A 15,327-nucleotide genomic window follows, 5' to 3' on the forward strand; every position below is an offset into this window, starting at 1 on the left:
GGGATGGCTTGGAAGAGTGGGGTAAATTTGCCAAGTACAATTGGGGAGAAAACGTGGGGAAATCCCCCCCCCCACAAAAAAAAAGTTTTGGTCTTGTACGTTTCTTTCTGTAATTCACATTTTAGGCAGTTATAGCTTTTACTAGATGGGGCAGTAGAGATAGACCTGAAACACAGGGTGAATAGAATAGGGGGAGGTGGGCTTTCAGCTGGCTGAGTCACCAGGAGGCCCTGTCTGCCTGACAATGTCCTAATGAGGTCTGAGTACAAAAAAAAATATCCCTTATGATTCCACAGCCTCATAAATCACTGCATTACCATTTCTAGCTGTGGAAACTCTGTTTAAATAAGGACTATAATTTACCACTCAACTGTGCACATATAAATAGTTTATTTTTTTGTGCTCTTAATGGGACACAATTAGTAGGGGACATTGTTCTGTAAATAAAGCTTTGTGATTCATTTTACAAAATTGTCCAAGAAAGGCCAAGGCTGCACTACCCACGTCTGTGTATAATGTTATGTTTACTCGAGTCTATTAGGTCAGTAATTTATTTCGTGGCTTGGGTCCTGTTTGCGCTTCAGTTAAAAAATTATGTTATACAAATCTTGAAGTCCTTTCAGTGTTGCATTTTCCATTTTCTCATGTGTTTAAAAAAAACCTAAGCACCATCGTCAAAACATAAAAATGTGAATGCATAAACATCCACACACGATTCCATGACGAGTAAGGGATATTTTCAGAGACCGTTTATTATTAATTGGCTGTCCATTGGGCCTTTTCATTCAGTAGGACAATTGTTTTTCCTTTATCTTCATAAATTAGAGCTTTTTATGGATTAAACAAGTTCATCTGCAATATTTTGTTTTCCATAGTTATGGAAAATAGTATATATATATATGGTTATACTATGCTCCCCCAACACATGGACTGTGACCATACACCCCCCCCCTGCCCACACACACACATATACATACGCACAGACACGGAATATATGATCATACCCCTCCATAGCCCACATATGAATGAATGGTGCATATGACTATGTACATGGTCCTTGCACAAGGCTGTGCTCTTTTGCAGATGTTCTTGTGTGTTGTAGTTCTTTTATGCTGCAGATGTTATTTTATGTTGTATTATGCTATTCTGATGATTGTTGGAGCATTTGATGCAAAAAGAAAAAACCCGTGTGAACGGACAATAAAGTGTTATCTTTCTTACTGTGTAGTTATTTCGCTTCTCAAAAACAAAAATTTGTTACAGATTACTAATAGCCTGTTAAAATGGTTGTGATTTGTTTTGTTGTTTTCCTTAATGTCGTGCTATATATTAACACGAGATAGAATTTTAAAAAACAACAACAATAATTTGGATCCACAAACAAGTCTTGTAGCTCAGGTCGTTTTCACCCGTCTATTTGCTGGGGTGCGTTTTCCAAAGCGGCCTAATCTTCTTTCACGAGCACTTGCACCCACTGAGTTTCCGGCGCCTCACCTGCCGGTGCTCAGCATCCGACCGTGGCCGGCATCTTGCCCGGGGCTCTGGACGCGCCCTTAGCGACAGGTTGATCGACAGGACCAGCGGCCAATAGGCTGCTCCCCTGTCCTCAGTTTCCGACAGGCCGGCGTCTTGATTGGTTGCTAAGGGCGGGGTTTAATTATGCCGAGCTCCGGAGCTGTCAGCCGAGGAGGCACGACTCCTGGAGGAGACGAGACGGGGGTGGGGGGGGGCGCGCGCGCTGAAAACAACGGTCGACTCCATTAACGCACAGCATCCGTCCGTGGAAAATGAGCTGGTAAACGCCAAGGCCGACGCGCTAAAGGTAAGAGTTTGTAATTTCTGTTAATTTTCATCATTGTTTTATGGTTCGCGCGCCTGGCTTGGCCACAAAGGCCAGCCCAGCGGTGTCTGGGCCGTTTTTCTCCCGTGTTACTATCGTCGGGTCTGGGGAGGGAGACGCTGCCAAACGTAGCCGGGGACTGCTGTCGACAGCCGTTCATGTACATAAATCATATTTACGTATGAAATCACATCCTCACGTCCTACTGTGGCGCGTCTTTTTCTTGAGTAACCATGTTGAGAAGAAGAGCAACAGCTTCCTTCCCGTTAAGACAACGTGGGGGGTAAATACTGTACCAGACTGGAGATGGCGATCAGTGACAATGGTGCGCTGGGCGCTGACTGTGCGCTACGTTAGCCCCTGGCTAGCTTACCAGAACAAAACACCTGCTGGATTACCATGGCTAATTGCTATGCGTCCTACCCACATCCTGTCGTACCGTAGGGTATTGTGGTCAATGAATGTCTCTTAATACGCCTGTCTGCTATTGATCTGTTTGGTCCGTCTGTCTCTGGTATAGCAGGACTGACGTGTTCGGTGACACCAATCCCAGGTTTAAAACCCTCTCCGGTCTAGTGATGTGGGTGGCTGTTCTGTGACTTAACTCCTCTCGGGTCAGACATAGAGTAGTGTATTTTGTGGGCGGTTCAGCGTTGCCTCATTAAATATTCATAAATGTATGTCACAGACTAAGCCCGCTGAGAAAACCCCAGCGGACCTCTGTTTAGGATAAACATCTCTCACCAAACTGTAAGCCGGAGAGCTTTTTCCGCGTTCGTTCTGTCATGATTACAGTCATCTTCGTAAATGAATGCTGTCCATATTTGTTCATGAAACTTGGCGAGTTTGACGTTTGTGAGTAAGGCTTAGGTGATGGATAACATTATCAGTCTCATCCCTGTGGTTAATGGTTCTCATGTCCTCATGTCTTGACACTTACAGATGCCTCAGACTTGCCCCCCCCTCCAAAGCCCTCCTCCCCCACCAACACCTCCCACCCAATCTTCTTCTTTCTTTCTCCCGTCCAAGTTGATCATGCCACACTCACAATCTCTTTTCATACCCCTAGTTATAGCCCCCCCATCCTCCTTGACCCCCCCACCAAGACTCAGTCGTGCCCCCTCGCAATCTCTCCAGCTGTTTGGCAACAAGATCGACCCAGTTTACTCTATTGTTCTATATGTCTGGAGTTTACGCTACGAGTAACACACACGCTCTCTTCTCTCTCGTGCGTGCTCTCTTTTGTACCACACACACTCATGTACACACATACACTTATGTACACACACATGCACACACGCACAACATGGACTCAACATGTCAGCAAGGCAGCATGGGGTGTCTGTATACTGTTTCCTTTGCAGCCCACCTCTCATCTCCCTCCCTCCATGGATTTCTCTGTTTGTCCTCCCATCCCCCTTACCGTCTTCAACACATCCCAGTTGCCAACTGTTTTACCATCTCAATCTCCCTCTTTCTCCCTGCTATAATCTACTAAAAGTTGTGCTCTAAACAGAAGTTTTTATGGCCTGAAGGAGACTTGTGGAAAGCCCAGTGGCAGATCAGTAAGAACACTTGTGCTCTGCATTAAAGCAGTGTCAGTGGGATTTGAAGACAACACAACCTTGAAGAAGGGCACCGTGCCAAGCTGTGTTAGAAATATGTGTGTGTGTGTGTGTGTGTGTGTGTCGGGGGGAGGGGCTTTTTGTTGAAACACTGGGCCTGCTCTTTGTTAATGCAAACTGATTGCCGAACCATCTTCATCCCATCCAACTGCTTGTCGTAAAGTTGTGTCAGTGTGCACACCAGATAGCGAGTCCACTCATGAGTAAAGGGTTATCTACACGCATTATTGGTCTCCAGAGCGAATAGTTTGAGAAAGTCTGAGAAAATCACCTGAGTGATGTCACTTGAGTCATTTCACATGGACCCCAAGTTTAGAGAAGGCATGGCCAGCTTTTTAAAATAAAAAAAAAGAAAGCCAGGCCAAAATTCTTTGTCAATTGTGCAGTTTGAAAAAATTTGGCGTTTACCTCACTGGCCGCTTCGCTATGTGGGGTCAGACTCTCGGGTGAAGGTCCCAGAGGCTTAGTTAGGCTGAAATCTTCATTAACTTCTTTGTTCAAAGTTCTCTATAGATAGTTGCTGCCAGATGTAGCACTTTCATGGACAGTATAACCGAATACAGACACATAGCCAAATATGAACAAGCCTATTTTAGAAAAAATAAAGGTTACGCTTTCTTTTTATCTTTTCTTTTGCTGTTTTTTATAGTTAGGATATGGAAAATTTCATATACTGTGCAATTTTTACATCCAATATTAGATGTCATCAAAAGTATGGATAAATATATCCATGTGGATAAATAAACTTATACTCACTGATACTAATTTCCCAAAGTAAGCACATCTTTCAATATTGACATTGACTGATACTTTAATCAAACCCCACTCTCCACAAAATAACAGGTAATGTAGTCTTCGGGGTTTTTGAAGGTAGAGGCCTTGTCAGGAATAAAAGGCAGCATATTTGTGGCTTTGCTGCATCAATTTTGAATGTTTGTGTTTTAACTGTCTCTTCAGAGTACACCAACTCTGCAACAGTGAAATATTCCGTACTCATTTAAAACAAGACTTTTCAGAATGCTTTGTAAAGTGAACGCACTTTACAGCATTTCAGCCAGTCACACTCACCTCCGAAACATAGAGCCAGATGCCCACTTGCCACCCTAATGTATAACAACAGTGACAGAGCATCACTCTTTTTTTGGGGGGGGGGGGGTATTTCCCCCCCTTTTTCTCCCCAGTTGTATCCGGCCAGTTACCCCACTCTTCCGAGCCATCCTGGTTGCTGCTCAACCCCCTCTGCCAATCTGGGGAGGGCTGCAGACTACCACATGCCTCCTCCGATACATATGGAGTCACCAGCTGCTTCTTTTCACCTGACAGTGAGGGAGTTTCGCCAGGGGGACGTAGTGCATGGGAGGATCATGCTATTCACCACAGCCCCCCCCCAAACAGGCGACTGACCAGAGGAGGCGCTAGTGCAGCGACCAGACACATACCCACATCCGGCTCCCCACCCATAGGCACGGCCAATTGTGTCTGTAGGGACAGCCGACCAAGCCGGAGGTAACACGGGGATTCGATCTGTTGATCCCCAAGTTGGTAGGCAACAGAATAGACTGCTAAGCTACCCGGATGCCCTAGAGCAGTGTTTTCCAATCAAGTTCTCAAGGACCCCCTATCCTGCAGATTTTCTTTGCAACCCTGAATAGGTACCTGTTTGTTGTTATTCAACCAATCAGCAATGAATGTCAGATGTTGCACACCTTGCATAATTAAGTGCTGTGAGACGATTGGTTGAGTAAGTACAAGCAGGGCTACCTGTGCAGGGTTACAATGAAAATCTGCAGGATAGGGGGTCCTTGAGGACTGGGTTGGGAAACACTGCCCTAGAGCATCAGACTTTTGAGTGGAAATCTGTTAATGTACAACGTTGTGATCAAACAACTGTTCCACTCTTGTCTTTGTACACGTTCACAAATCATTTAACCTGCCCTTCTAGTGTGTTCTGGTTATGATGTGTGTTTTAACTGGAAAAATAAATAAATAAATGTTCCACATGAATAGCCTTTAGCTTACTTCACCCTTAATGTTTCATGCCTGCTGAATTCAGGGCATATTGGCCCCTGCCTATGTGGGGCACTATTTAAAATGGGTGCACTGTTGCTTATTGATGTATGAAACCCACTCTGTTAACAGAGTGCTTTTACAGGCTTCAGCACTCATGTAGAGAAAATCTTTTTTTTTTTCCATCTTCTCACACTCCAAAACTAGTGAATCTGCATCACCATCAGCCAACAGAGCCATCCATCCATCGCTGCTGTCATTGTCTCCATAGATACCACCAGGCACTACCAGTCCCGGACTCACTGATGCTTACATAACCTGGCGTTTCTGTCTAACACGCCTGCACACCCGCCCACAAAAATATAGACATGGATAGTCAAACATTCATCCATACACACAAACACACATGTAGACATAGACAGATCTGCAAACACACATGCACACACACTCTGCCTCGCTCCCTATCCAACTTTGCCCCAGGTGCTTTTGCATTAGAGATTGATGTTTATTTTATGGTGTAGCTCTTCCCCTGAATAGCAGGCCGAGAATAGCACAATGCCCTTTGCATGCATGTGAGGAAGATCATCCCTTACATGGCCTAGAACGCTCGTGCTTTATTCACCATCTTGATTGCTGACTATGATTCTCAATGTTGTTATTGACTATGTTGTTGATTAATTGTCTTCTTGTCTGATGTATGGATCGATCCTTTGTTGTGTTACTATGTATAATGTTTCTATGTGTGATGTATGTTCTAGGGCGGCATGGTGGTGCAGTGGTTAGCGTGGTCGCCTCACAGCAAGAAGGTCCTGGGTTCGAGCCCCAGGTAGTCCAACTTTGGGGGTCGTCCGGGGTCATCCTCTGTGTGGAGTTTGCATGTTCTCCCCATGTCTGCGTGGGTTTCCTCCGGGTGCTCCGGTTTCTCCCACAGTCCAAAGACATGTAGGTCAGGTGAATTGGCCGTACTAAATTGCCCCTAGGTGTGAATATGTGTGTGTGTTGGCCCTGGCGGCCTGTCCAGGGTGTCTCCCCACCTGCTGCCCAATGACTGCTGGGATAAGCTCCAGCATCCCCGCAACCCTGAGAGCAGGATAAGCGGTTTGGATAATGGATGGATGGATGTATATGCTCTGTGTATATTCTCTGTGTGTATAGGTGTATTCTGTGCGATGTAATTGTAGGTTACCTGAGTCAGGTGAGGTCGCGTTTGGCAGGAGTTTGGGTCATATCTTACTTGATCTACCATTGTTCCGCGGTTGACAGTGTGAGCAGGTTGAACACCATCGATTATGGAGCCGGCGTCCCACGGTCCTCACAAAAGTGGTCTACTACTGTTAATGTGGCGACTAGTGTAGCTAAGTCTAGTCCTCTTCGTTCCACGTCCTCTTGTTATCACTCTGCCAGTGGAATAAATGTTTCCTTTCATGCATTTTTGAATCCTGAGCATTCTTGGTCAAGGGGCTGGCACGGTCATTAGGGGGTCCGTGTGACAGTGCAGTCTGGCCTGCCTAGCCTATATGAGTCTGTAGATCGTGTAAATTCCTAATCTGTAGAGTTATAACACAGAGTAAGTGAATTAAGCCTAGAGTTTAACCCCTGTGATCCACATACATTCAAATGTGTGTGTGTGTGTGTGTGTGTGCATGCGCGTGCGTGCGTGCACGTGTGTGTTTGTGAGTTTGTATGGGTGTGCTTGCATGCAGCGCAACAGTTATGTGTGTTCAGGTGTTTAGTTTGTGCAAATGTGTGCATGTCATGTGCTTGCTTCAGCTGATTGGTTGAGGGAACAGTGTCTTTTTTCTACTTCTATTAAATTAGATTGAGCTCTTGGCTGTTTGCTGATGCACAACACAGTAGATATCCAAGAGATAGTATCATGATCACTGAGTATGGTGGTGCCTGAAGCAGTGGTACCCAATAGGCACAAGTGTGTGTGTGCATGTACATCCATGGGTAAACAAAACAAAACCTTTAAGAAGATGTCAGGCCCTAATTACAGGTGTAATCAGCATTCAACATAAATCAATATTTTAAAGATGTTTTTATTTTTATGACTGCTGGGATAGGCTCCAGCATCCCCGCGACCCTGAGAGCAGGATAAGCAGTTCAAATAATGGATGGATGGATAGATTATTATTATTGATTGAACTTTTCTTCAATGTACTCCTAACATTGATCAGTAGTGAAAAATTTCAATCTCTTTCTCAAATAACATTTGGCATATGCTGGTAAACAGCAATGCTTGAAACCCCTTATTACGTCTTCCAAAGAGGAGAGACTTTCAAAATGAAGCAGATGTTGACTTTCCTCAATTTGAATGAGGTAGCAAGGTGACATAGGGATTAGGAGAACTGCCCTGCAGGTGGAAGGCCCACATTCAAGTTCCTATCACAGCGAGCAGCACCAGCCCAACCGAAGTGTCCCTGAGCATGTCTCAGTCCGAACCAGCTTGGTTGGCTCCGTTTAAGCAACCTGTCCTGTGATTCCACTTCTAAGCGGAAGAGGTCTTTATATATGTGCAAAATCCATCCATGAATGCCCTGATGGGCATTTTGCTGGATGTTGCTTGCCAGTACTGTAGGTGCAACGCATGTTGAACCTGTCAAAGCATCACTGCAAGAGCATCTGGAATCACTCCAGAATGTTGCTTCCACTAGCTTGTGGGGCATTTATTGTTCATTATTGTATTTATTGCATTGGTTAGATCAAGCCACAGTACTGTTAGGTCACCATGGTTCCTCTTCGCATACTCAGTGATCTTAGAGATTATGCTGGTGTGATCAAGACAGCCAGGTGCCGCTGGCATTTCACCTTTGTGAACTGAAGTGTCCATATACTTGTTGTCCATCATGAAAGTGGTCAGCCTCCTTGCCAGAATCCCAAAGAAGATTTTGCCTTCTATGTTGAGGAGTGAGAGGGTATGGTCTCTGTGGAGTCTTCTTCCTCAGGGGTGAAGCGTCCCTCCACAACCAACCAATCATCAGCAAGGAAATTCTTCTTCCATGCCACCCTCAATAATGCTGCGTTCGATTATAACTCGGAGGTCAGGAAATTCCTAGTTCCCACTAGGAAAAATCAAATAAAATGGCACGTGAGCTTGGAGTTCCTAATCGTGAACTCGGGTTGCTTTTCTCAACCCCCAGTTCATGATATGGAATTATATGATATCACATCAACATGGCTGCCCACAGTGTCAATGGTAAAATAATATTAATCTTTATCAATCTTTACAAGATTGTATGCTTTTAAAAACACCTTTAAGTTTGATTTTCAGCATGGTATGCTTTTAGATCAATAAAGATACCCTATACAATAGTTGGTTAAACATATAAAATTAAATATTAGTTGTTATTAGCGGTTTTAAAAGGTTAACCTATCGCTAATCACAAGGTCACTAACTTGAAAATGCTCATTGGCAACAATAACGAGAAGAAAACTCTGAACCATGATGATATAAAAAAGTATTTGATTCCAGCCTATTGTTGACGAAAATATGACAACATTGCTAGTGAGCTGTCGTTGAAATCTACTCTGGACTTCTTCCATATGGATGAAATATCTCTGCAGCTTCTGGTGCTCAGCATTGCGGGCGTCCATGCTTTTTCCCACCTGGTTGCTCGAACGCAAGGATGTCAGTAATGACGTGTTCCCAACTTCTGACCTCCCACCTCCAGGCATAAGCGAATGCAGCATAACTTCCAATGTCATCTCCTGAGCCTTTCATAATACTTGTACACCTTGTATGGGATGTCATTCGGCTCTGGGGCTGATTTTCCTCTGGCCTTCTTGAGAAAGTGGTTGACTAGCTGCCAGCTTGGTTTCTCTGCTGTGAAGGGAATAGTTGGTTCAGCTGGTTTCATGAGTTTCTTCATCTCTCCCAAGCTGTCCTCCCCTCTGAGGTCAATATCGACCTGATGGAGATGCTCCTCCCCCTCTCCTTTGTTGCTTTCAACTCCCCTGATCTTTTGTCATCCAGAAGTTTCAAAAGATATTTGAATGGGTTCTTGGTGAAGGCCACCTATTCTTTCATCTGTTGCTTCTTGTCCCTGCGGTGGCACTTGGCTCAGCACAAGATCGTAATGTGATCCCTCAGGTTGTCTTAGATTTCAGTGAGTGCTGGTTCCTCATCTTCAGTCGCTTCACAAAAAGCCTTCTTCAACCTCCACCGATCTCTCAGGATTACTATCTCCTTCAGATGTCTGTTTTCCTTTGGCTGGTGTTTGCTCTGGCTTTCTGCTCCTTCTTCCCGAAGCGATCAGCCCATTTGTTTCAGAGGATTGAAGACATGGCCCTGACCTTCTTCCCCACATCTCCTGCAATCGATGCTTCCAGTACCTGGTCCAAGTTGTGATCAAACACCTCCCATTCCTTCTTTGCTGCTTCAGCAGCAGGCCAGTTCACTAGGTCTTTCTGGGTGTCTCCTGCGCAGATGTTCTGCATATGTCGTCTTGTGTCTCGAGTGTCTTCACCCTCGCCTTGGTACCTTGTCTCCTCTGATACATCAGCAATGCTGTTCCTGCTCCCCTCTTCGTCACGTGCCTGGAGATTCTGGGGACTGTGGTTTCACTCCTGCCCTAGCCTCTCATCTGTCTCATTAGGTTGCCCTGTACATTGCACATTACTGGTAGGTTGCAGGCACTTCATCTTCGACTTGTGTATCTTCACAACACTCTGATTTTTGCATATCTTCCCACATCTGCAGACCCAGGATAAATCATTAAGCTGTCCCATAGCTGATTGTCCGTCATGGGTGGTCATAGCACTGGTCTGTCCTGTGGGTCGAACATCCTCCCCCACTCTCACCCAACCCCGGGGGTATCTTGTAATATATCTTTCCATAGCAAATGATGATGGGTTCCAACTCATGAAGGATGTGCTTCAGCCTGCCAAGCCTCCACACCCTGGCTCTGGTCTTTCCCAAATGTCAGCAGTCTTTCCTAGCTGTCTCTGTTCTTTCTCAATCGCCACCTAATTTTTCCTAGATGTCACTGGGTCTGCCAGAAAATAATATGCAAAATACGATAAGGTTGTTGCAACTGGCTCACCTTTACAGGTACTCGCCCCTATGCCATCTGTGAGTCAGTAGCATCGCTCTCTTCTTCTTTCCCTCCCTCAAGGCACCTCCCTCCAAAGCTGGGCTGAGCTGAGTCGCTTTTGCAGGTTTTCAAATGGGCACCCCCCCTCCTCGATGCATCATTGATTTAAACCCATGACATCTCGGGGGAGGGGGGCTCAACGGTAGAACCAACGTCCTGTTACTAACCCCGCTGTTCACCACTCAACTCTATGATGTTGTTAGCCCGTCACCAGGTTGGTTCTGCTGCCGCTCATTCTGCTTTATTCAGATCTATTGGGATGTTACCTCTGACTGTTTGGTGGTGTTGGCTACCAGCCGCTTCCTAGCCAGGCCTTCAATTCCATGCAGTCCCAGAGCTCTCCAGAGTGACTGCATAAAGTTCTTCTTATGTTTCATGTTCATCTGAGCACTATCTGTATTTATCGTTCACATTTGTCTTAATATTCAGGTAATTTACCCTTGTTTATTTTTTTAGGCTTAATCAAAGATAGCGGCAAAGTGGAAAGAGTAGTAGAAGCATGAGGGAGGTAGAGTCAGGGTCGAGACATCTGTTAAGACTGAACTTCCCCTCCCGCTGGATTGGGCTTGTACACTTTATCTCCCCCTACTCCCTCATTTATATGAGGGAAAAGAGGAGAGAAGAGAGAGAGAAAATTATTTAAAATATATTGGGGGGAAAAAAACATTTCTTACACATCCGCTAATTTCAGATTTTTCACCTTAGAGCCTCACAGACAATAATGTCCTGATCCTGAAATATCCTGGAAAATGACCCTATGACACGAGTGAAAAACTACATATACTGAGATTAATGGCAGCAAATCCACTTACCATCTCTCTCACAGCCTGAGGGGGGCACTGCTGCAGAGCAGGTTTGCAGGTTTGAAAGGAAAAAACAAAGGCAGTAGATGACATGTGGCTGGTTTTCCCTCCCTTTTTATCAAAAACATTGAGACAGCATAAATAGTGTCTTTATAGTCTATGAGACTGAAATATTATCATGATATTAATAATACTTATTATTAATATATGATATAACAGAATTCCATAATATATAGTTCATGTTCCAGTCCATCTTTATATAATAGAATATATTATGTTAGATTTCTACATAAAAAGGGTCTGAAAATACACATGGAATCTACGTTAAAGAATTTCTCTGTCAAAAATTAAACCCATTCCTTGTAACTGGCCTGGGACCAGGACTTTGGTTTTCTACTGCCCCCTACCTTCAGGCAAGGCCAAGGAACTACATTTGCCTGATTTAAAGTGTGCATACAGTACCTCTGAGATTATAGCCTACATGTATCAATGTCATTACATGCAGATACTTAATAGATTAAATACCTCCCAGCAAACTATTCTGACGAAGTAGGGATAGAAAACACGCAGGTACAATCTGACTCTTAACTTTTTGGGACTTAGATTGTGACCAAAGCGCTGTAGATCAGCTTGCGTGCAAAACCGGGCAGCCTGACTTGGCTTTAGATCACATTTACACAGGGCGGCTGTGAAATGAAAGTGAAAGAAAACTCTAAAAAACATGCTAAACAAAACTGTAGACCAAAATTGTAACCCCACCCTTAAATGTGCTTTTTGAGACTAAGATGCTCAGTCTTTTGTGACATGCCTTCAGGGTACCATGATGTTTGTTATGGTCTCTGTGAGTGACGTCCCTTTTACCCTGTGGGCCGTAATCACCCATCCACAGATATATAGATATATATGCTTGTAAAGGAAGCCATCCATCCAAGGCACATTAAAGGTCAAGTAATAATTTATATAAAGATTACATAAATATGAGTTTATGATTAAAAAAGTACAATTATATGTTTTTCAGTTCCATTTAATTTCCAACAGAGCGTTGCATTCTGTCAGAATGCCTAATATTATCTGACAGGCTGAGGGGAATGGAGCTTAGTGATTGCAGAATATATTTGTGATGGTAAGCATTAGTCAAACTATCCTAATTTATTTTTACAACCTACAACTATTTCCAAAACAATGTCATCCGTCCATATCTAACTAATATAAACAAACAATGGGGACATGAGTGCATAGTTGATCACAGTAATGCAGTTTTTTTCTAATGGAATGAAGTAGCACAGGCAGCATTATTAATCGACAAAAATAGTATTGTTGATAATGGCACTTTGTGTTCAGAATTTCTTAAAATGTAGGCTCATTTATAAATCCAGCTGTGGTTCTAAGTGTCTCCATTTTTTTTTTTAAATCCGTGGGTGCTTTGCTTGCCTCGGCCTGTGCTGTGTCTCAGTGAATTAATGAACTTGAGTCTTGCTGAGGTGTCTGACCCAAATTCATATCTGTTTACATTCTCACTTCTCCTGTTGAGCCGTGTTGCTATGCACTCCTAGCAGGGCTGCACAGCGGTTAGCATAACAACATTTTTGAGTGACAGGAAGAAATGGGAGGCGTCCCGGCGCTAAGGAAGTCTACAATGATTAGTGAAAGGTTGGTAATTAATAAAAGCATGGGGTTATCGATGTGAGGGAGGAGAAAGAATGAAAACCATGTGGCGTTAAAATGTACAGTACCTGCTTATCGGCAAGCTGTTTTAAGACTGCTGAATACAGGTAGTGTTTGCTCTGTACTTTGGGGAATGAGTTTGTGTTGAAAACATTTCAAACCAGGGAGGAAGACTGGAAGCTGCTGTCAATAACGCTGCCCATTCAGTTCAATAGGAGACGTTGGGTTTATTCTTCCATCCCACCTGAAGAGGCAGGGGGCCGGAATTTTGATTCACCGCTAGGTCATTTTTGGGTACAAAAAGGATTCTGGGTATAAAAAAAAAACACAAAAGTAGAAGCCATGCGGGTTAGGAAAACAGCAAGCGGGACATAATTTACGATTCAGTTCTCAGATTACAGCTGGCTTTGAAAATGTCAGTAAGCTCTGTGGCAGTAACGCCACACCTGAGATCATAGAAAAATAATTAAAACTCGTACGTTGTCACACCCGTCAGTCATCAAGTTATTCATTTTGTTTGACCTTTTTGACCTTTTTACTCCAAAAGTGGATTACATTTCAAGAATTAAATCCAAACACAGTTATTGAACATGTTTTACCACAAAATCCCTCCATGGAATAAGTGCAGAAGCTTTTGTGTCTGACAGCAAAGTCAACTCAAATCCCCCCCCCCAAACACGAGGAAAATAACCCCCGCTGTGATCACTTTATGGTTGCTCTCACAACATTATTGCTTTACCAGTCAAATGACACCGGAGACGAAAACACCCAACGAGGAAGTGAAGGATCAAAAGAGAATGCCAAAGATAATGATAACTGTCACATTAAATGGTGGTGGCCCCTCCCCCTGCCGTGCATCTGGATTCTTTGGCTCGTGTGGGTAGGGAGGTATCCATTGTGTGAGAGGTTGCACATGAAGCTATGACTGAGTGATACCGCTTATTTTTCAGACCACCCACACTCCCACCATTCCTCATGTTGTCGTCTGTTCTCAGTTGACTCGCTGGCTGAACTCTTGAAACCCTCTTTTTTTTTAAAAAAAATATTTTTATTATTTTGTTTTTTATTTGGGAGTTGGCTGCATTGCATTGGTGTGAAAGTGAGTGAGGGAGACAGAAAAGAAAGGATGAACAGGCAGGAGTGAGTAATGGATGGATGCAAAAGTCAGACTAAGGACCTAAGAGGGAGAACAAAATAAGGAGAGAGAGAGAATTGAGAAAAAAACGTTTGAAGGTGTGTGACTTGGCGAGGATGCTTGTTTATTAAGCATGTAGGTGCATGGCTGGGCATGACCCTGTTGTGTGTGTTTGTGCATGTGTGGTGTGTCTGGGTTTGTTTGTATAGGCATGTCCCATTCAGCCAAATCATATCTTTGTAGTGTTTGGAAGGTGGTGTTAAGCACATAATTCATATCTAATCTGACTTATTCTGTTTGCTAACCAGTGAAAATAAGTGGGAAAGCACGTGTGCCTGCATACGAATCTTGACTATTTTGTCTGCTTCTGCAAAGGCAGAGTCAGTAATGAAGGAAGACATCAGGGGTACTTTGTGTAGCAACTCAGGCTTGTTGCTCTCATTTTTCCTTGGCCTGAAAAGTTGTATGTGTTTGTCTTCACTGGGGCCAAACTTTTTTAATGTTGTCATGTTTTACAACTTGGGATAATCAGAATCAGAAACATTTCATTTGTCATTTCATGTCATGCATTTGCACACATGAAATGAAAGGAAACATCATTTCCCCCAGCCCACAACAGTGCAACATAAAAACAAAAACACATAGCCTATCCAAAAACTTCAAGAACACATATATCCAAACTAACACATATATAAACGAAACAAAAAAAATCACTGGCCAGGAGATCAAACGCCAGCAAGGATGACTGGCGGAACTGCCGGTCTGCATGGGCTAGCAGTTAGCTTAGCCTGCCCCGCTTCCACGTCCTGTCAGACCGCCCTCAGTGTTACCTCTTCAGGCACAGCTCCAGGCAGGGCCGTGGTCCCTGGGCCCAAAGGACGCAGCAGACCAAGCTCTCCCAGCAGATCCAGCGCCAGCTCTCCCAGCCATCAAATGAAGACAAACTTAGATTCAGACATGGACAAAGACACTGCATGGATGGTAGTCGGTGAGGCCGCCGCAAAGGTGAATTTGTGCCACCATCTTCCCACACCAGAAGCGGAACTATAAATATATAGTTATATATAATATATATTTATATAAATATATATTGTATATAAATAATCCCATTTTGTTTCCCTTAACACTTCATCTGTCATAATGCAGTTACTTTTCT

Source organism: Lampris incognitus, chromosome 8 (assembly GCF_029633865.1).
Source record: "Lampris incognitus isolate fLamInc1 chromosome 8, fLamInc1.hap2, whole genome shotgun sequence".
In the NCBI taxonomy this organism is placed as follows: domain Eukaryota; kingdom Metazoa; phylum Chordata; class Actinopteri; order Lampriformes; family Lampridae; genus Lampris; species Lampris incognitus.